The sequence below is a fragment of the Anas acuta genome, chromosome 3 (assembly GCF_963932015.1).
Source record: "Anas acuta chromosome 3, bAnaAcu1.1, whole genome shotgun sequence".
In the NCBI taxonomy this organism is placed as follows: Eukaryota; Metazoa; Chordata; class Aves; order Anseriformes; family Anatidae; genus Anas; species Anas acuta.
In genome coordinates, this window is record NC_088981.1 from 27,891,981 (window position 1) to 27,914,648 (window position 22,668).

At 38.4% G+C, this 22,668-nt stretch overlaps 1 protein-coding gene across 7 annotated transcripts in view; it reads right to left on the bottom strand.

Annotated features, from left to right (window-relative positions):
- The window catches only part of PLD5 (phospholipase D family member 5), a 177,515-nt gene that overhangs the window by 139,893 nt on the left and 14,954 nt on the right, over positions 1 to 22,668 (bottom strand). The window lies entirely within an intron of this gene.

Below are 22,668 nucleotides of genomic sequence, written 5' to 3' on the forward strand. Positions count from 1 at the left end.
AATAAAATTTTGATGTCAATAACACTGACATTTATTTTTGAACACAGATAAAGATCAAAGCAGTAAGTGACATGTATGTTACAGACATCATGGCGAGATAGGTTGTTTCCCAGAGTGCCAAGGAAGCAGAAGTAGAGGAGTTTACAGGAGGTCTGTTTTAGCTAGGTGTCTAGCTCAATAGCCACAAAAAACTCTCTTCAGTTCTGGTTGAAGAAGAAAGGTCTGAAATAGACATATTTTCAAATCTTTATGACAAAGATGAATTTGATTACATTTACAGATGAGAGCATCTGGTACAAATGAATAAAAGAAAGGAACTACAGTTCAACCCCTAAGAAACACAGCAAGATAGAGTGGAAAGAGGCATGGAAAGAATGATTAAGAATACAAGTGGGAAAAAATAGGGAAAACAGGCTCTGCTTCCCTGAAAACAGACATAATTTCACAAAGAAAATGGGCAACAGTACCTAAGATAGCCACTCTGCTACAGGACATCAGAACAGAGGACTGTCTTTTTTACTCAACCAGAAAGCTGTCCACAGGAACTTTGCCATAAGCAGTTTCAACAGCATGCAAGGAAGGAGCAGGAGCTGCACTGCAAAGTGCCCAGTGCCACACCACAACTTAGGCAGGGATGGGAAACAACTCATACAGCCACGTGGGTTGGGCAGTTAATGGACACAAATTCACAAAAAGATATTTATTGGGATAGCGATCAAATGCTGAATATGAAGACATGCAGCCACCACCTGCCTGTGTGGGTTTCTGCGGTAAGTCTGTATGAAGTGGGGTGATATGACCCACTATGCATACATACAAACCTCACAGTTTGAAGCCTGCCTCTCAGGCAAGGAAGCCAGGATGCTTCTATTTTGTTAATGAACGGTTAAGAATTATTTGAATGCATACAGATTTCAGAGTGAATTCTGTCACCATCTTCTCATAATTAAAACACACCTCCAAAATTCAAGTGCAAATATAATCTCCTAAACTCAACTAAAAGATATTTCTGCACAGAACAAGCACTATCAATACAACTGTACAGGCATCAAAAATATTCAAGTTAATAGACTTACTTTAACATTAACACTCTTGCTTCAAAAGGTCATCTTTTTTACTTAAACTCCTTCCAACATACGTGCTGAGTGTCCACATGGTAAAAATTATATGATGGTATAAATGCAATACCTTAAACTTGAACCTCAATTTTTACATCTAGATAAGCCTTAAAGATGAAATACTTTCTTTGCCTTACACTGACAAAGGATCCACACACAAAGGGGAACTTACATTTTCTGAACAGGTCTATAATTTCTCCTTTTTATAAGAAATCACCTTCCCCCAGGTTTGAGTTAAAACCCTTAACTTAATCCTGTGCTGACTGCTTTCAGCCTTCTCATGCAAGGGCAGGTGTATATTGCCAGACTTTACTCTCAGCAGAGTAACTGTGATCAGGAGCCCCATGCTTTAGAGGCCATTTCAAAAGTGAGATCAAAGCTCTAAAAGGCATCTGACCACTTCAAGCACCTGTAGCAGCCCACATAGTAAAAACATTTACTTAGGCAGCTTTCCTTGAGCATTAATGTTTTCAATGACAAAAGGAAATCCCTGGATGCTCTAAATGATCAAGGATCTCAGACTGAGGCTGGCTGACACGCTAAAGTTTTGATCAAAGCAATCTGATTTTTGTGATGAAAATATCTCATTGTCAGATCTACTCCTGCCTTCATGCATGCATGCATGTTCTCTGCAGCACCCAAAGCCTCAACACTAGAGCTTTCAGTCTGCAACAACTGAACAGCTGTATAAAGAGGTACCAAACAAAGCAATTGATCAAAGAATTTTTGCCCTGGTAGAATTTATTTTGGCATTTCATTGATGCCTTAAGACAGGATGGAGGGGGGAAAAAAAAAAAAAAGTATCTCAAATTTTCATTAAATGAAAAGTCCTAGAAAAATTAAATACAGAACTGTTGAGTCATTCTGGATTTGCTTGAGATGCCGCAAAGCCAAACAGGACACGCAGTGACAATTTTTTTGGCACACCCTGTAAGCCTGTCCAAATTGTCACCAGCATTGTGAAGCAACATCTCTCTCCCTAGATTGTAATAAATAACGAAAAGACCAATGGACGTTTTGCTATGAACAGCTAAATATAAATCATAGCTCTAATGAGTAATAAGACAAATGTATGCACTATTATTTGACTTCACAGAACAAAGATGAACTAGGTTATGCCGTCTACAGGAATTCTAAGCATCACAAAACCAAATGTACAACTTCAAAAGCACCTACACAAAAGAGGAAATTAATAAAAGTCTGAATTATAAATAATTTAATATTTCACAAAATATGTTTTTCCCCTAATTATTCTCAAAAAGTTTCACTCAGAAAAGGTATAAATCCATCATGATTATCTGTACAGAAAGTCACATGCATTTTCTCACTTTAAGGATATTCCATTCAATCAGGAATGGGAAAGCAGTAAACCAGGGTGGAACACAGTAGGACTTTTCAAAATCTTTAGCACCCACGTAGCTTAAAATCCAAGCCCATATACTTTCAGTGTGGAGTTTAGCCTGTGCTTGCCAGATAGACAACACAATTCTGGATTTTATCGTTAAAGTCTTAGAGCAAAGAAAAAGGTTCTTAAAAACTACCATAATGGTGGGGGGATGGATACACAAGACTGCAGGATGGATACAGCAGCAAACATCTTTGTTTTCTACCTTTCTGCATAGATGGCAGATGACCAGAACCACAAGACCTACTACTCTGGGAGCAAGAACCATACTCCTATTTTATCGCGACATTATTTTCATACAGCAATGTCAAGACTGAACTTCAGATAGCAGCTTCTCCATTTGCCTGGGGCTTTTCACCACCAGGCCCATTATGTCAAGATAATTTCTAACATCCTGGCAGTTTATTGTAGGTCTTGTCTGTCATTATCCCAACTGATTTTTCAGCAGTGTTTGAACACAGAGCAAGAACCCCTGTAGAACAACAAAGGCTGTTCTTACCAGTAAAGACTCTACTCAGCAGTAGTCAAAGGATGAAGCATGACCCTAAAAGTTCATCTTTTTTGTAAAGTCTGCTTGCCTTACCCAACCCTAAACTGATGTGCTAGCTCTAATGGGCAATGACTGTGTCCAAAGCCACTGCCTGCTATTTAAATGGGTAGTATCAATACACAGTCCATGAGGGGTTTTCACTGTCAAGACCAAACATTGCTTACAAATTTCAAAGAAATATTTTCCCATTATTTTAGGAAGAGCTAAAATTGTGAGTAAGAGCTGAGAACAGCTGCAAAAGAAATGCCATCACATTAAATACATTTCAGTTTTGAGATAAAGTTCTCGTATTGATCAGATGCAGCTGCAAAAACATATGAGTGCTGCCTCCCAGAGTCCAGCTGCCTAGAAACGATTTTTTCTATTTTGCTGTGGAGCACTGATTCAGTGCCCAAGGAAGCAATCCTCAGCCACTGCGAAACGATCACTGGATTCTCTGCCAACCCTTACACAGAGGGGGGTCACACAGGGCCACTCCAGCTCCAGCTATGCGTAAACCCAGCCCTCTGTCGCCTGAACAGCTCTGCCACATAGCAGCTTCAAAATGGAGTTAAATCCATCCCTCTGGCTCACATGCACACAAATTCCTGCCCACAAAAGCCTGCAGCTGCTAGGCCCACCAGCCCCAAGACAGCTGTGCAGTCCCTGCCACCCACTACTCGTGGCACACCTGGAGCAGCCCAGCGGCGGCACAGCCTCTGCAGCACCCTGGGAGGCCGGGGAGGAGAGGCACAGGAGCATGGCACAGAGCTGCATTCAGAGGGTGGGTGGCTTCCACCTCCGGTCATCACCAGATGGGATGACACTGTATCTAGGCCCAACGACTCAGAACAGCACAGCACCCTTTGATCTAACTACTGAAATTAGGACACAATTGTAATTGTGGTACAAAGCAAAATGCAGATGTTTAAGGAGTCTTGTTTAGAGAAATTTAGGTTCTAAATTTCTAGCAGCGGTTTGAGCACCAGTCCCTGTCTTATTCGAAAGAGATCATTATTTTGCAACATTTACCAAATACCCAGGCCAAGCATCTTTCCATCACAAAGTAACTCAAGAGATGTTTCTAAAAAAGCCAGATACAAATAGTCTTTTCCTATTTTTTTCTAACCAGAAGAAAAAAAAAAATACTTTTTTCCATGCATGTTCGTGAAGACGGTACACAGCCTTTAAATACTGAAATTGTTAGCAGTGTAAGACCTCATCAGTAAACAAACCATTTCTACCACTGAGAAAACCAGTTAATGGAGCAGCATTTCCCCCAGTAACTTCCATTCCCAAAGAAATACCTGCCCATGTTCACTACAGGAAGAAACCACTTAAGTGTCGATATAAATGAGTGCATCTTTCATTTTCGCGTTGCTTTCAAGACGACTCCTGCCAGGCGCTCTCTTCCTCTCCCTTTCACCACGAGAGGGAGGCACAGCATTGCTCGGGCCCCGTTTGCCACGAACGGAATAAATAGCAATTGCAGAAGTATGTCATTATCTTACAACAACCACTTGAATTAACTCAATTAAGCTAAGCAAGAATGATCACGCTATATGCTAGTGAGTACTTAATAAAACAGGTTTTTATACAAAAGCTTACATAACATATACGCTGAAAAATAGCCGATTTTAAAAGCAGCTACTCATGATACATATATTCGTATTTGGTCTCCTATGTAACAACATTAGCTGTGTTGATGTAATTCAGTTTTGTTTCCATGTGAAGTTACACGTAATATGATTTTCCTGTATTACAGAAGACATTTAATTCTGCTGCAGTACTCTGCCTAACGCCAGTCTCAAACTCAGATAGAAGAGGAAAATAATGGCAAGAAGATCAAAGCTACCGCTATTAAGTTGAGACTGGTCTGAGAGAAGTGGAGAACAGGAGTAGTACCAAGGAGAAATTCAGGGTTTGGTGTGAACTTAGAGCTACAACAGACAAGGGTTTATATGTCTGACTTCCACAATCGTGACATTCCTACAAAGCTGTCTTCAGAAAGCTGGTGCCTGATACAGAGGTACATGCTACAAAGGGATAGCTCTGGAAAACTCCGAAGGAAATAGAGGCACAGCAGAGTACTACTGCATGGTCATATGGACAAGAAAAGGCTCAGAAAGGCAGTGGGTGACCAAGAGTCGTCCAATGGTGACAACAGAGTACCTTAACAGACATTGTGGTATTGTATGAAGCAACAGGGTTGGGAGAGTGCCAAATTTTTTTCCAGCATAACTAGCTCAGTGGCAGCTACAATCTGATTTCTGATTCAGAAATCAACATGTGAACCTCACCAACTGATCCTTGGTGAAGGAACTGGTCCTAAGAAATAATTCAAAAGCATCTGAACAGCTCCAGCATTTGTTCAGGTACCAGACACCAGCACATCAAATGAAGTAAGTGACACTGATTAAACCCCCTCCAAATGAAAAGAGGCTATCAGCAAGAATAAAGCAAGCAAAAGACTACCACAGATTTGTGAGAGCTTGAGAAGTCTAAATGTACACTATATACATCTCTAGCACAGAATGAGCAAGAAATGGACCTGCACAGTACTGAATGACATATATGAGATCAAGATTCCCTTTGCCATGGAACAGGAACAGCAAAGAATATTTTAATATCAACACATACCTGGCCTGCCATCCTATGGGCTGTCATTCCACCCAGTATAAGCTCTGTGAGAAAGACAATCTAAGCAGATAAAATGAGGAGACAGTCTTAGAGAAATATGGAAATAAAAAGCAGTGGGATTTGGCCCAGGAATGGACCCTACAGTGCAGTCACCTGAGGTGCAATACGGGGTTATCAAAGAAGCCCTAGATATCACAGAACAGTCTCCATCCACCTACCCACAGTGAAAACAGAAGAGCAACAGAAAACAGATGCTATCAAGTAGCCATATGCAATCCTGCAGGTACATTACTGTCAATTCAAAAAGTCAAAGTGGGAAATACACAGAAAGGACTACATCAACATATAAATAAAAATAATAATAAAATAAATCAGTATTAGAGCTGAGATTAACAAGGACACTTGAAACAGGAAAAGATAGCAGAGACAAATACTCCAATACTCCACAGGTTTTCTTGATGCTCTGAGAAAATTACTTTCTGAAAAAGTGATTAGAGGATTACCACAATTTTCACCAAAACAACAGACTGAAAGACCTGATTGCATCTTAGGAAGAGACACAGCATGTGGTCAGACAGCTTAATAGAAACCACCTCTAGAAATGACAGCACATCTGAAAATCTGATGATAGTAGCAGATGATAATCTAGTCCCCTTGCAGCTAAGCGTACAAGAGAGTAGAACAAGGAAGAGTTGATTTTAGCAACAAGGTCTTTGAAAGGCTTTTGGAAAAAATGCACAAGCTTCTGAACTAAATTCTTTAATCAAAATCCTATCCATGTTGGGAAAAAAAAATAAAAAGAGGAAACTGAATTAAGGGATGGGCTGTTTTCCTAAAAGACGGATGGACAGGCAGCTGAGGATTTTCTCTAAACTAGTTGTGGGCAAATAAATTTTAGCAAGCTTAAAAAAAAAAAAAAGAAAAAAAAAATCCATTCAAAGAAGAATCCCAAAGTGGAGTATTCCTTGGCAAGTGATGTGTGGTGCCTACTTATGGAAAAGTGAAGTCAAGAGTCTCAGAATAAACTCTACAAATAGCTAGTTCAAAACAAACAAACGAGTTGCCAAAAAAGAGAAGGTTTTCTCACTCTGGAGACTGATAGTCAGAATTGCCAGTCCAGTGACCAAAAGATTCAAAGCACATATACATGAAAATTAGATTAGCAATCTAGTGTTATACAGCTAAATTTGACCTAAGAGGCACACAAAAGAAATATCTGGCAAGCAATGTTGCTTGTCGCTACGGATTTGCAAATACACTTACATAATATATATTTATTATGTAGAATAAATAGCACATAAATAGTATATAAATTATACTTACATAAACTACTGTGATGTGATGACCCCAGCCAGCAAGCACCATGCAGCCATTTGCTCTCTTATACCCCTCAGTGGGACAGGGAAGAGAACAGGAAGAACAAAGCATGGAAACCCACAGACTGAATAAGAACAGCTCAACAGGCAAAGAGGAGAAAAAAAAAAAGAGCACGCGACCCAAAGGACTCAGCACCTCCTCCAAGCAGAATGATGCCCAGCAACAACTACTACAGAAGTCAACACCCCATGTCCCCCACCCCACTTGTTGCTCTACACCTCCAGTTTCTATTGCTAAGCACAACACTGCACGACATGGAACACACTGCTGATCGATTTGGGTAAGCTATCCCGGCTGTATCCCCTCCTACCAACCTCTTGCCCACCCCAGCCAGCTCACTGTGGGTGACAAGAGAGAAACAGAGGCTTGGTGCTTTGCAAGCATTGTTCAGCAATAGCCAAAACATTAGTGCTTTATCAACACTGATTAGCCACAAACACAAAACATAGCACTATTTGGTGCCGTGAAGCAGGTTGACTACATATATCCCAGCTGGACCCTGTACATCTCTTCTGCAACAAAGTTGACTGTCATTTCAGGTGACAGCAGGGCAGCAACCTGGGCAGCTTCCTGCACTTGCAAGGTCTTAACACGAGAGAATGTTGCTATCTCCCTGAAGGCAACACAGAGCTGATGCTGACTCAAAAGACACCATGGAGAAGTAAATGATCTAAAATCAGATACAGCTTAACACATGGATATTCTCAGCTTTGCTCTTTGATGTTTCTAATGTTTGCCTGGAGTCAGCTGGTAAGATGACATCAATAGCTGTAAGATGGAAACAAGAGTGAGAAAGAGCTGATCAATAAAAAAAAAAAAAAAAAAGAAAAGAAAAAGCTTAACTTCTCCAATCATCTTCCAGATGAAGGATGATCATCTACACGTCTACAAGCTATGTTCTTCAGGCTAGCAGGAAGTGACTGGTCAGTGGAACAGTGGTTGAGCACCAAATTTAAAAACACTGTATGATGAAGCATGAGACAGAACAAGAATATATGACACGCCTGGTGCATGCGGTCATTATACTACACTGGCAGAGGAAGAAAGAAATAACAGGCATTTATGGTAATTTAGATTAATACTCGCATTTCTGCAGAGTAGCTGAAAGCTACTGTTCAGAAATTTAATGTTGGGTAATGAATAACTTAATTAACTTATTACTGGTCAAGCTGAACTGAAGGCACAGAGTAAGTTCATTAATGGTTTAATCATCTAATGATTTTAAGGTGTCTGAAGTTAGTCCCAAGGGTAATTAAGGCCTGGGTATCCTTCTTGGCCAAATTCTTTGCTGGTTTAGCACACGCTGCTCCTAGTAATTTCAGCTGTGTTTCACTTGTTTATATGACTAAAAACTCGATGAGTTTGTAGAAAGCCAGTATGACCTGTCAGACAAAAAAAAACACTTCTGAAAAACTAAGGGCTGAGAAATATATGGAGAGAATCCACCATGCTATAAAAGAAAAAAAAAAATCTTAAGCCTCTTACACTCTTCTTTTGGGTAATGGCTCTTGGATGATAAAACTATTACCCCTCACATTAAAGAGGCCCCAGTGCCATTTATTTACCTGCAAAATGCTAAGAACATGCTTTCCCAGGTGATGCACAAAACCCTGCAGAGAAGTGGCCAACTCTCTCATTCTGAAATTTTACAACTAAATCATACAACTGCTTTCCACTGTTGACTCACAAATCTCATGCATTCCTAAAGAGGCAGTTTAATTCTACAGTTACAAAATACTGGACTTCAAAATGCAGGCAAAGGAAAAACAGATCTGAAGACACAGAAGAATGATTTGCCATGTATTACCAAATACGTATCAGACATGTCAAATGTGTACCTTTGCCAGATCAAGGGTCTTGACTGGAGCTATGCAAAAGTAAACAATTTTAACCTGCATATAAAATTGGGGTCACAAAATAGCCCTAGAACAGAAAATTCACATCAGAAACTAAAAAATTCAGACAACTCACAAAAATTATGACTACTAAACATAAGAGTACACTAAACAGCATGAGTAGTATCCAACAGTGCTCTCTATGTTGTTTGTTGAATGCTGCAATTTTCTTTTCAGCTTCATTATTTACAAGGATTTCACATAACATTTCTGCAGCTAACAGAATAAAACTTGCTGAATATATAATGTAATTTTCTTAAGACAGTAACAGTCTTTGAATCTGCTATAAATGATTTGACCACTAACCGGAGACAAAGCCACAGCATGTCAACATAGTTGGCATAGTTTGCTGGAACTATTCAAGAACTTGAATTAGCCTATACTGAGTTGCACACTTCTTTCTATGGTTCTGAGCATTTGATTTATTATTTTATTTACCCTTTACAATTAGAGAAATTATGTTTGAATTATATTCTATTAATATCTGGAGATAAATAAAGAACGTCAGAGGTGTCAACATCTTTCTCAAGGACTGCATTATCATGCTTTTCAGATATTTTATACTTTTCAGAAAAAAGACTGGAAGTTGCAAAATAGAGAAGTTGATTGCTTCATGAAAAGCAGTCTCAGAAAATTAAATCTTCAAAGTGGGTTTTATATTTATTTATTTATATATTGGAGAGAGAAAGGTACCTTCTGACTACCTTCTAGTAGGCTATTTTCAAAGCTTTACTGAGCCCTCTAAGCAATGAAAAACCTCCACCTCAGTCTTGATTTGAGAAAAATATATACATATATATTTGTGTAGGAAAAAAAAAACACAACAGATTCTCCTCAACCCTGCATACCAATGCTTCAACCCCATAAAGTAAATTTGTAAGATTATGCGAACATAAGGCCTACCTCATTTTTCTGAAGAGTATATTTTTTGGCTGTATGATGGATGTGTCTAAATTAGTATTTTATCTTGCTTCAAGAATGTATTTTTGTAAACGTGCAAGTCTCTTAACCATCTCAGTCTTACTGGGAGGTAAGGTGCCAACCCTCTCTGGATCCCAACAAGTAGGGAACAAACACTTCCAGGACAGGTTACTTTATTAATAATACAGAAAAAATGTGATAGCAATTTATAAAACCCTATATCTCTTCTGATGCTGGGAACTCCAAGGTGATAGAGCTTTAGATGAAGCTTTGATCAGGGTATTGCACACTGCACTGATGCCATCCGTACACATCCATACACTTACATTCCTGTAGTGTCTTGTTTACAATGCAGATTCATCTGTCACTCACAGCAATCAAGTCTGGAATATGGACTTGCTGTTGAAGAGGACCTTGGCAGTTCCTAATATTCTTATCTCTGTAATAAGCTAACAGTTCCTGGGAACAGGTACATATAATATTTGTACACTGATTAAATGCACCAACTCCTTGTGCAAGTCCTCTTGACCAACCACTACAATCCCAAATTAGGTTTGCTTCATGGAGTGATCCAGGAATATACAAACTAGTTTTACCCAGATTAAACCTACAGATATGTTTCAGAAGTGCAACTAATACTCAAAAACTGCTAACAGACATTCAATCAACAGAACCAAACTACAGCTATTCCTATTTAACCCTCCCAAATGTGTGCAGCACAGACACTCAGCCTCAGCACCAAATATTTTGCTCTGCAAATCTGCTTCTATTGCTCTGGAATATTTGTTGTTGTAGACACAGTCTGTGCAAGTGCCAGGGACAGATGAAAACTGGGGCCAGGGTGTCTCATCTCACAGACACTTACAATAAAAAAGACAAGTCAAAAAATATAGTGGCTAGGACACCAAGCTGGGAGTCAGAGAACTAATTTCAATCTAAACCCAACAAACTGCGCAAGATAAATTGCCGTTCGGTGCTTTTATTTCATCTCCTTAGCCTTCACAACAAGACCTGTCTCTCACTGCATTTGGATGCTGCACAGCACAACAGACCCTAGTACTGGTGGAGAACGCAAATCACTATTATTATACAGTATGCTCTTAAAAATATACGGGCAACCTCAAAATTTTTCTACATTCTCTCAGACAAGTAAATTAATTTTGGTGGGATTAGGAGACATCTATACTGTGTTCATAAAGTATGACTGAGTCAAACAGAGAGCCCAGAATCTGACCAACTCGGTCCCTATAATCCATGAAGCCAGTCCAAGTCTCTAAACACTTATTTATGACGTAGCCCCATAGGCAAAGTCTCTGCATTTTTATTGCTCCCAGAACTGCAATATTGACAATAGATGCCTACATAGCTTCAAGGGTAGAGCGGGTTCACCATATATTGACGACTCACTTTGAACCAAAACTACATTTTAAATTGGATAAAAAACACAAAATGACCTCACCAGAATAAGCAGATGTGCCAATGCTATACTTCACATCTTCCAACCACTGAATGCATATTAAATGTTATATAAAGTGGCTATTGCTGTTTCCTGAGACTATGGAGAAAAAGATAAAGATTCTTAGTGTATAGATAAAATGAATTATCCAAAGCAGCTTTTTTAGATTCTCTTTCTATCCCAAAGACATGGTTTACATACTTTTCTGCATATGTTTGCAACATTATCCTTTGGATGTTTGTTACAGCAGGGACAAATCTGTAATCACATAAACGACTGTTAAAGTCTGTATTGTACACACAAATATTTTACATGCATTATAAAAGGTATGAGAACAATTTTAAAATTAAGTGAAAAAAGATGAAGATTGTAACCTGAAGTAATCTGAAGGTATTACTAAATGAAAGAATCACAGCAGTTTTTGTTTTAACTTGTATATGTGCCTGTACATGAATGGAAATCAAATAGCTTTTTCCTAAGGAAAACAAAGAAACAAAACAAAACAAAACAACACAAAACAAACAAACAAACAAACAAACAAGGAATAACAACAGAGGTTTAAAACAAACCTTTCTGTAGCAGAAGTTCAATGAGTCGGAACAGAAAATAATGAGATATACTTTGTAAGCAAGGCATAGCTGTTACAATCTATCATCCTTAACAGTCAATCATTTATGAATTACTGCATTCATACATTTTTTTAACTAATCTCCACCTTAGACAAACGCAGTTATTGATAGATAACTATATCTATATTTTACCAAAAAGAAAATATGCTTTTTGAGCACTTTACTGAAAAACATTGGCACAATGACTGACGTCTGAAAACCAGAAATAATGGAATTATCTGGCTGAAGACTAGGAGTGCAGTGATTGCAATGGTATGGTAAATGTAGTCTGATTTATACGATCCCTCACCTACTGCCTATTTGGCAGCACTCCCAATCTATAGGCACTGAAGTCATTGGGATCCCAGATGACAAGCAGTGCAGAGCCTGAACAGATTCTAAATCATCTGGTGAGCCCTAGATAGGTGGTAGGACGAGACAGTAGGATGGCAGGACAATTTATCTCTGCCACTTTTTTTTTTTTTTTTAATCATGAACTTTCTTTCTTCAGCATGCACACTCACAGAAGTGTTAAGGTACTTAAAACTATGAGCTCTACTTGCATCAAAACATGTTTTTGATGAACAAAAGATAACATTCATTTTCCACAAAAGCATCATGTAATTATGTGATGTTTCTGGTTTACAGCCCTAAGTCAAGCATGACTGCCTGTTACTATAGTTTTACTTTTCACTAGAGGAAAAAAAAAAAAAAAGGCACATTGTGAATATATGGTTACCCATTCATTTTTAAATTAAATATATATAGATAAAAAAAACAACAACAAATAAAAAACAGAACAAACAAACAAAAACCCACAACACCCACATCCCAAACATTCAAGTAACTGTAATACAATCTTACTATTCATTTATATAGAAATGGTCTCAAAATTATGTCACGCTAACAAGTCAGACCTTGTGCTAAATACACTCTTATAAATGAAGCACAGCCTAAAGCCATCAAAACAAGGGCTTCACAGTAATCAGCACTGCATAAACCACCAACATTTCTTCCTGTAGAGCTTAATGCTGAGAATTTTAAGGCCTTGATCACAAGTTCATTGGAACCACTGAAGAATTTTCAATGGTTTTGGATTATGTCCCAGAGAAATAAACAGGCACAAGAAGACAGGAAGGTAAGACAAGTTAGCAGAAAAACACATTAACAGTGAGGGTAAGCTTGCTTTCTGTTATGAAAAACAATTTGCACACCTGCTTTATTTCAAAATCCTGATGCAATTATACTGCAGGCTACATTTCTGTATGAGAGGCTGCACTTTCTTTGAAGTGAAATTCATTAACCTATTTCAAGATGGAACAGTAAAAACAAGCATTTTAAAAATAAAGTATTAATATCCCACATGGACTAGGTAAATTTGTAAACAAAGAATGTTACTTAATTGCTTTTAAACAAACAGTAATGAAAAAGACCAGCTAAAATGGTCATAATTCTGGAAAATGAAAATACAAGACAGTATAGTAAGCTCTATATATTTTCATGCCAGCAGCCGCTATTTTCATTTTTTGTCCTGATGCTTAAATGGAAACTTCATCTGCGGGTATGTGTTACACTTAAGTTACAGTTAAAACACCCCAGGGACATAAGCATGGATTATACGACTCTTAATGACCTTCCAGTCCTGTTTTTCGTGATTTACTTAAGAGAACGACATATTTTGTGGGCATGCTTCCAGTGATCCAATTATGAAACATATACTGTTTTAAGAACTGATAGTGAACATATGCAAGTATATATACACTATCTTATTATACCATTTTTCTTTTTAACATTGCCCAGCAAAGCAACCTTGGCATTCTGAGAAAAAGTAGTATAAAATACACATATTACGTTTATTTTTTTGCAGTAATTTTTCACCACTGCAATAGCTATTAGTTAACAGGTGTCTGTGTCACATTGTTTGCATATGCAGGCTATAATTTTATGAAAATGGTATTTTATAAAGTTACATAGAAATGTAACCAAAGGTGTTAATAACTATCTGTCAAAGGCTGCCTGTTGGTTTAAATAATTACTCCAGTTACTTGTGAAAAATGAAATGAGGTGGTAATTTGTTTTTATAGATCTGCTCAAGCATAAACATGGTTTTGTACTTGATCTTTCACAGGCCTTGATGTGCTCAGCTCACTGAATATATTATTTAATACATACCATAAGCACAAGTCCCATTTTACATAGGAGGCAGAGAGGCACACAGAACCTGTGTGCAGTGACTGTGCCAGCCCCTCAGGACCACTTCAGCACCCTCCCTGTTCTCACAGTGCTAACTTTCTCAGGCTGGCAGATTGCCTTCCCTTCAACATGTGCCGATAAGCTAAATACTTTCCTCCCCAGCAGGGCATCTTTGAGTTGTATATGAATGTTTTTAGGGGATGGAAGCAGCCAAATGACACAAGACTGAAATTCCCCACATAAGTTGGCCTCAAACTTACTACACATATTTTTCATACATTAGTGTTAAAAATATCCTGCTCAGTGTAACAGTACACAGAAGCATATGACAACTATTGAATGAAATGAAGCATGCGTGATCCAGGTAAAAAAGCAGTTGACTTTGGGAAAGTTGGGAAGGCAGCAACAGAGAGTAGGTTGGAGCATGATAAAAGGGCTGAAAGCCCTTCCATAGATGAGAGGAAAAGTGGCTATTGTCTTCCTCAACTTCCGTAAGGCTTTTGACCCTCATAGTAGTGTTGAAATATGGGCTGGATGAATAGACAGAGAGGTGGACTGAAAACCAACCAGGATTGAAAACAAGGCCCAGAGGGTGGTGATCTCAGAGTCTTGTTGGAGGCCAATAACTGGTGGTGTACCACAGGCATCAACACTGGTTCCAGTCCTGTTCAGCAGTTTCATTAATGAACTGGATGACAGGGCAGAGCATGCCCTCAGCATGTTTCCATAAAAAACTGGGGAGTTGCTGATACACCAGAGAATCTTGCTGCCACCCAGAGGACCTTGACAGACTGGAAAGGTGGTCTGACAAAAATCTCACGAAGTTCAACAAAAAGTGCAAGGTCCTGCACCTGAAGAAGAACAACCCATGTACCAGCAGATGCTAGGGCCACCCAGCTGGAAAGTGGCCTGGCAGAAAAAAACCTGCATGTGTTGGGAGACACCAAGTTGAACATCAGCCAGTAGTGTGCCCTTGCCACAAAGAAGGGTAACGTTACCCTGGGCTGAGCAAAGTATAGCCAGCAGGCTGAAGGAGGTGATCTTTCCCCTGTACTCAGCACTGGCGAGACCACATGTGGAGTACTGGGTGTAGTTCTGGACTCCTCTGTACATGAGACACATGGACATATTGGAGGGAATCCATTGAAGGCCCACATGGATGATTAAGGGGCTGGAGCATGAGGCAGTGAGCACAAACTGGACCACGGAAGGCTCCATCTGAACACCAGGAAGCATTTCTGTCCTGTGCAGGTGACTGAGCACTGTGAGGCTGTGGAGTCTCCCTCCTTGGAAATCTTCAAAAGCCAGAACATGGTCCTGGGAAGGCTGCTCTAGGGGCCCTGCTTGAGCAGGGTGGTTGGATGAGGTGCTCTTGCAGCCTAATTCCTTCTGTAATTCTGTGAAGGTACAGCAATGCGTCCCCCTGCAGGAGCTGTTTTCCCAAACCTGCTTTGAGCTTCTTTCCTCCCCCAGCCCCAATGTTCTAGGTTTCCTTAATGCTATTTTACTTGTTCAGATATTTCTGTGGAAGATGTCTAGCACAAGTGAGCATATTTTATACTGTATATTTTGAGAGCAGAAGCCATGTACAAAGCTTTGATGACGCTTTCCCCATATGGTATTAAGATATAGGGGCAGTTCTGAGGTTAGCCTTTTTCTTCCCTCTCAAGTGCAAGAAAGAAAAATTATGATATGCCTTCTTTTGTTTGTTTGTTTTGTTTTATTTTCCTCCAGATTCTGGAGGATTCTACTTCTAAAAACAGGATGAAATTGCTCTTAATAGTTACAGCCAGCAGATCAGGCTGGCTGAACTTACCATTTTTCATTTCTACATAATCTTTTCCATTTAGTACTATGAAGAGTATACATCACGGAAGCATTTTTCAGAACATTCACTGTGGCAGCAGATTCATGTTTCTTGACATTTTATTTCACTGTCTCCAGTAACACCTGGCATTGTTTTTCCAATATTTGAGGATAAGCCTCCTAATTTGCTCTAAGCAGCTATGGCCAACCCAGAATATACAAAGAATAAAAACTGCTGTAAAAGTTACTGCAACGTATGTGTTGTGTGTCTGTTTTAATAAGCGCAGCCCGTAGAGATGCCAAATAAGCACTTTCTGTGGGAGATGAAGTGACGGGTCAGCAACATCAGTAATTTGTATTAGTAATACAAGGTTAATCCAATAAGTCCAGTAACACATGCATCTTGAAATTTCACCCTTTCTTTGAAGAAAGAAGTAAATTGGTATGTTAGGAGACTGAAGACAAAAAAAATATCAGAAGATGAAGTCAAATTAAGGTTCTCTAAAGATTTTATTAGTAATTGTTCAAATTAATACTGTCTTTCAAAACAAACAAACAAAAAACACAGGACTCAAGTGCTCTTGATTCTACGTTCTGCAAGAAAGCAAGGAGCCGTCTTCTAAATCCAAAAACAAGTTGGAGCCTTACCTAGGCAGCAGCAGGCTGGTCTAGAGAAATAATCTAGTCTCATTGTTTTGGGCAATATTGTCTATGTAATGCTTTTGAATTGGATAAATAGAATTTTACTTCCAAAAAGACAGCTGGAAAATGGTTAATGTTGACATTCACATTAAACAAACCTACAGGTAATTTAAGCAATCTATAGCAATAGAAGCAAATATAATTGTGTATTGCAACAGCCTGCAACCTTGGACCCCAGGCACCTGTGTTCCTAGCCTGAAAGAAACAGAGACCTAGAAAGAATAAGAGGCCATTATGAAGTCAAATGCATTCCTAAAGATGCTATTTTACTATATTTCAACCAACCCAGGAGTATAGCAGCCACTAAGGAGGGAAGTTTCTGATTGGCTCCCCTCCCCTTCTCCCATTCCTACTCCTTCCTCTACATCAAATTTGGCTCACGCTACGGCAGCATTTCTGGATCAGCCCATTTATCTGAAAGAAAATTAGCAATTCTGTTTGGAAGGACAGGTATGTGATTTTCCTGTAAATTCAGAAAGTTGATCAGCTCAGCCTCTGGCCACATGATTACTAGAAGCAAACAAGAAAGGTGGCAGACAACTCTGGAAGCTTGGTATTGTTTCTCAATATCAACCTGCCATCGAAGATGAGACATGCATAGAATTGCATATAAAGTTGTCAGTGTACCATCTACTCTGAAAAGCTGATATGAAAAATCTTATACTGAAGTATTCATATGGCTCACAACTTGTCTATACATAGACTTTATCAGCTACGCTGGACATATCCTCACAACCCTTGTAAAAAGCTGAGTAATGCTCTTTGTCCGTTACACATGCAGAGATACCTACCCATTGCGGCAAGGGTATGATATCTCGCCCAAGGTAATATGGAAAACACAAAGCCTGATTTCACTTTATCTTTAAATCAAGAAGTAAGTCACTGTCCTAAGATTTCATTCCCTGCCTATGCCCATCTTTAGGTTAACACATCTTTAGGCTAAGTCAACTTTTGGAGACCCAGTTTAGAAACCAGATACAAGCACAAAATGAAATTTAAATTTAAATTTGACAGCATTTCCTTTTCTCAGCTCAGCTCCACCCCTCTTTGAAAGAGTAGCCATTTTCCTGGGCCAACTTTAAGGAAATTAAGCCAAGCTAACTTTGCAACAGAAGAAACTTCTGGCAGATAAGGAAACAAGCAACATCTTGAGACTCAAAGTAGCACTGCTATTGTTAGATACTCTTATCTCTACTACAAAAAAAAAAAAAAAAAATTAGTTTCAAGTACAGCCTAAAGTCTCTCCATCAGAGTAACAGACAAATTGCAGGCAGTTTATCTTGGAGTCAACCTGTGAAGGCAATAGCCAGATGCAGTAAAGGATAGCTACAAGGGAGAGATTTACATCCACTTCCTTTCTCTAGTACTAACCTGATTAACACGATTGCCTTCTGTGTGAGATGACTAGCTCTGTGCAAAAGAGGAGAGCAGACTAGATTGCATAGCTTGACATTAGCAAGGTTTCTTGATAGTCTCCCATATAATCCTTACAAATGAATAGGTAAAATGTGCACTGGATAAGCAAAAACTATTTAATTTCCATAGTTTTAGCTTCAAATCCCCAGGAAAGTAGTCCACCATCAATGTAGTTTTCCTTTGCCAAGGAGTATAAAACCTGCTTGAATCTTTACACAAATCAATTGCATATTTATCTGGAATAAGAACTGCAAAAATAAACATTTAAAAAAGACACTTGCATCTCAGAATAAGTATATTGAAACAAATCAGGCAAGCCTGTTACATATCAAAAACAACATTTAAAAATAATGTTTAACTCTGTTTTCAGGTGACATCCACAAATACAGCCATTTGGAGTGGGATTTTTTTTCTTGCTTGCTTGAAAAAAGCTCACTTCAGGAATATTTGTGCAAGTGTACATTTGCAAAGGTGTTTGTCAAAGGTATTAGTATAGCCATCTAGAAATTGTTGTGTGACTTCTCTTCTGATAGCATACATTTAAAAAAAACAAGATGATAACAGAGCATTATTTCTCTCCAGTTATTCATAATGATTTGCAAATAAATAAGAATTTAAAAACAATAAAAATTGCCAAGTTGTAATGCAGCCTCACTTGAGCTGACAACTTTGACAAAATTCAGTAACAATTAGAATACCTCCAGCTTTTCAAAAGCAAGAGTGGCCCATGTTCAGACTAAACACTTCGTATTCCCTTTTGGGGAAATCTGTGTAGCTTTCATAATCCTTGCTTAAATCTAACAGAAGCTGGTTAAATGAGGCAGTGATTTCACATGTCCCAGGCAGAAACTGTAGTCAGTGGTTCAAATATGCTTTAATTTATTATACTTAATAAGTGCAACAAAACCACATAAACATTCCTGTACCTCTTGCTACCACATTTGGCCAGTTTGTTTGTGGACACTGATGACAGAGCTTTGTTTCAGCCAGAGCTTTCAGATGAATCACTGTCCATGCTTTAAAGTGAATATGCCAAAACCAGAAAAAGCAAATACCAAAAACAATTAAAAAAAAAAAAAAAAAAAGAACACAAGCATATTTCTAAATACTATGAAAAATGCTGTGCTAATACAGAACCCAAATCTGATTAGGTCCTACCGTCTTTCAGGGCAGTTTCTTTCCTCAGATGTCACACTTCAGCCCAACAGCTCAAATAAAACTGAGTTGGACAATCTCACATTTTCCTCCCTGAGGCCCTGAAAGAGCTTCTATTTTTCTACCATCATCTTACTACAAACAGCTCCTCTGCTTCTTTCAGAAATCTTCCAGACTACATTTTTCTTCAAGCTCCCCCATTCCTCTCTTTTTCTTCTTGTCCCCACCTCTACCCTAAAAGGTTCTCCAGGCTTCATGGCTCAGTTGCTCTCAAAGCAAAGCAGCCAAGACAATATAATATGACTGTCTTCATGCTGCTGCCAAGACTTTAAAAGCAAAAACAACTCAACGCCTGGTAAACAAGCAATAAATACAAATAAACAAACCAATCAGTTACGGTATGAATCTCACCAGCCAAAAGCATACACATATATATACACTTAATTAAAGTTAATTAAGTAGAGCTAAAACAACCTACTATATATCCAATATAACTCACAAAAGAGAACCTGCTATCAGTGGTTATGTTGGTTTTAAATTACATAATAATCATGATGTATCTAACTAGACATACAATTGTTATCTGGAATGATATTTTGGGAAGGTGTTTCAGTTATAATGGCAATAATCAAGTGCCCATCAGTAGCTGGTTCCCCATCATGCTATTCCACTCGAGTTGGAACTCCTGTGCTCGGAGCCTGAAGAAATTAGCTAGATGTTATCAAAAATTAATGATGTCCAGAAATACACTGAGAACACTCAATACCAAACAGAATCATAAAGTGAATAAACAAAGCAACAACTATTTGTAAAGTTTCTTATGAAAAATGTTTGACTGCTAACTATTAAAAAAAAAAAAAAATCACAAATAGCTGGTGGGGAAAGACTTCTCAAAAAGAAAACATAAAAAGCAATGACTCAGCTACAGTTCAAATATGAAGGAATCTTGGTGTCTTCCAAAAATTCTACTACTACAAGAACTCTTACATAAAGAATGTATTTAAAAACAACAAGACAACACACACAAATCCACAACATACAGTGGTAACCTAAGAGCAAAACCATGAAAATTTAAAAGACCTCAGGTGTTTCTTTCGCATTCTGGCCTGTAAATCAGAAAGTATTAATATACAGTGCTGCTGCCATAACAAGAGCACTTCCATACCTGCTTCAAACTGCTCCCTAGATCAGAGAAAATCCTATTTGCTACCTGCACAAGCTAACTTCAGAAGATGCACTCTTATCTATTTCTGAAAAATAAAAAGCTTGTGATCTCTTTGGAGACAGATTCCATAATATCGAGAAGCAGCTTTCTCATTCCTTTCAAGGCACAATGGTACAGTTGCTTGTATTCCTGCACACTGAAGACATCCAAGTGCTCATTTAATTTATGGAGGAGGTTCTAAAAGAACTCACTGTTGGTTGGCACAACAGTGATACTGGTGGCAAAGACTTAGTGTAATCATTGTCTTTCAAATTATTAGATCTATAGACAGCCTTAGTGAGGTTGTCACATAACTCAAACCTTCCATTTTCATTGTAAATTCAGGGTTTTCAGAAGTACATACTCCAGATTTATAAGCTTACATCACTTTAGATCTTCAGAAAGCATTGTCCTGCCAGTACAGAAGTTAGATATAAACCTTAGAAGAGAACACTGTTTTGCAAATCCTAAGTATATTGCACTCTTCATATCTTCCCTGGGAGTTCCACACACAAGACCCACCACAGGACAGAGTACGCTGTGGTTTAGGAAATAAGGCTGTGGATTTGCCAGAGAAATTCAGGGGGATTGTGCAGCGGGGCTTGGACTAGGAAATTAAATAAAAATCAAGCATTGTGGAAGAACTGCTGAGACAAAATCATAGAAAAATAAAAATAAAAGTCTTGGTTTGGGTAGATAAATCCACCCTTGGAGAGGTAAAAAGGGAAGCAGCTGCGCAGCGCGACAGATTTTTAAAACTGGATAAGAAGCAACAATTACTTAAAGCCAGACAGGAACAGCCCCAATACAGACAAGCTTCACAAATTAAAAAAGTATATATATATATATTTTTAAGAATTTTTATTTCCAGAAGTCTAAGGTTTAACTGTCATGTGGTTGCAGAAAGAAACTGATTTAGGCTAACACACATTGAGAATATGTACCACACAGCCAGAGAGCACAGGCTAGCACATTCCAGCTTTCTGCAGGAGTTTGATGCAACCAAACAATGAGAACAAAACTCAGAACAATACTGCATAAAATAGGATAAAACAACACAAAGGGCTAGGTGCTATCTGCCTGCCACATGCCCAAGAGGGAATTGAGAGCAAACTCCGCAGACAACAGATTACATTGACAAAGGAAATTGCATTGTTTAAAAGGGTAGCATTTTCAAAAACACTTAAATGATTGTTTCTTGCTATACCCAAAGGAATTGCTGTTGTTATTCAAACAATAAATCATACCCACTATAAGAGCCTGAAACAGCATTTGGTATATTGATGATCTTTTTACGCTTATAGCATCCCAAATAGGCACCAGCCTTCAGCATTGTACATTTGGTCTAAGTCACATTCTACAAACATACCACTCCAAATAAAGTTTAAAATTGAAAATTATTTTAAAATTGTTGGACTTTCATTCACTGGTGTTCTTTTATGTTTTCTTAAACCATTCATTTTTATATTGTGTTTCCTTTGAACCACCTTATCAGCTGCACAAACCACAGTGACTGTAATCTCCATTCATGTAATGTGAAGATACATCTTCTTGGGGATCTAAAGATCACAGATGCAATAGAGGAAGCACAGGAAATACTTCATCACATTGTTTTTAAGCAGCACTTAGGCACAGGACTGTATGCTTGACTGTAAATTACTTTCTATCTAGCAAACAGAAGTTGACTCTTCACAAAACATGATGGTTTTCCAAGAAGAGATACATGGATAAATAGCACAGTTTAGCAAATACTTTAAAAAGTATCTATCTCTAAATGATGGGGAGGATAAGCTCACTATACTACCAGAAGTTACCATTATGAATCCTGTTGAAAAACTAGGTAAACTGATTTTTCTGTAAGTCATCAAAAGATCACAAAGGTCAGTAGGAAGATCAATGAATGCTAATAACAAAGGCATGCCAGACACACTACACTACAGGCCATAAACCAGTTTCTTAACTTAGGAAGAAGTTACTTGACACACTAGGTTAGACAAAGAAAGGAACAAGCATGATGTCTATGTCTGCCAAGACATTTGCTGAAAACCTTTGAAGCACTTTATTCCAGAAGGTAACAGTGAATGAGCAGCACAGGGTTACAAAAGCACATCAATTTCCATTTATAAAGGCAGAAAATGTCAACCCATCATACTGCACAGGCACGCAGGGCTGTTCAGGTACTAGAGTAAACCTACAGATCTTCAACCCTATCTTATTCCATTCTACTCATCTTCCCAGCCCAA